This window comes from Rhincodon typus, chromosome 44 (genome assembly GCF_021869965.1).
Source record: "Rhincodon typus isolate 14 chromosome 44, sRhiTyp1.1, whole genome shotgun sequence".
Classification (NCBI taxonomy): domain Eukaryota; kingdom Metazoa; phylum Chordata; class Chondrichthyes; order Orectolobiformes; family Rhincodontidae; genus Rhincodon; species Rhincodon typus.
This window is the reverse complement of record NC_063375.1, coordinates 1808887-1810053: the sequence shown is the minus strand read 5'-3', so window position 1 is coordinate 1810053 and position 1167 is coordinate 1808887. Positions and strand designations below refer to the sequence as shown.

Sequence of the window (1167 nt, the reverse complement as noted above, 5' to 3'; positions counted from 1 at the left end):
CATGCGAAGGTATTAGAGGTACTGCCAAAGCCCAAGGAAGGGAATACGCATCCGTTCAAACCTGGTGATTTTGTGTATATCCAATCACTCAAAAAAGGCTCTCTCTCTCCGAAGTGGAAAGGACCCTATCAAGTACTACTGACGACCCGCACAGCTGTCAAAGTGCAAGGCAAGCCGGACTGGACTCACGGGACACGTTGTAAACCAGGATCCGGAACCACTGTTACAGGTCCACCCACGGGGGACAAACAGTGAGGATCCTGGTGTTTACAGTACATGGACTATTTGGGTGGGGTATCGCGTCGGATCATGTTCAGCAAGCTGTCAGCAAAATAAAAGAGGTAAGGGAGCAATTCCATAACTTCAACCCTCCCAGAGCCTGGGTGGTGATGGCCATTTGGGACTTGGTGGAGCACCCTGACCCACTATGGGACCATCCTTGTTGTAATTGTAGTCTGCATTCTTGTGACCCGCCTAATATGCGCTATCGCCGCCACCACCCCCGGAGTGGGGGGAGGGGGCGACAAAAACCTGTTCCCATGTTTCCCCGTTATATATCCAACAGTCCTGACTATGATGAGAAAGAATGCTTAACCATGAGACCTTGTTCCCCTGGGGTATGACTCTACGTACACAGAGGAAGACTGGTGAAATTGACCTAGGGATCGAAAAGGAGGGGATTGTGGACCCCTGATGTGTGATTCAATTAGTGTCTTGGACGCATTGACAGACTTTGGGGGCGGGGAACGCCTGACCACAGCCGTCCAATCAGAATGCGGATCACGTTAAACCCGCCCATTAGCCTCTGATTGACGGCCCTCTAAACCAAATGCAATACAGTTCGCGTAATCCCCGTCCTCTTAGCCCCGGTGACCGGTCTGAAATCCAATCGACGAACGGCTCTCGTATTTCCCGCCCCCAGCCAACCTCTGACTGACAGGGCTCGAGACCGATCATCTTTTGTCCTTTTCCCCATGATTGACATGCAGCTACACCAATCGCGATAGCCACTTCGTTCACCGGCACCCATTGAGTTCGCCGGACAGGTCAGACAACCAGAGATAACAGGAACTGCAGATGCTGGAGAATCTGAGATAACAAGGTGTAGAGCTGGATGAACACAGCAGGCCAAGCAGCATCAGAGGAGCAGGAAGGCTCCTCTGATGC

The 1167-nt window shown here is 52.0% G+C and overlaps 1 protein-coding gene across 1 annotated transcript in view; it reads left to right on the top strand.

Moving 5' to 3' along the window:
- Positions 1-210: 210 nt before the first annotated feature.
- The window catches only part of imp4 (IMP U3 small nucleolar ribonucleoprotein 4), a 27777-nt gene continuing 26820 nt past the window's right edge, over positions 211-1167 (top strand). The window contains exon 1 of the mRNA XM_048619885.1: positions 211-341. The gene's annotated coding sequence lies outside the window, so the exon portion shown is untranslated. The remainder of the gene's footprint in view (positions 342-1167) is intronic.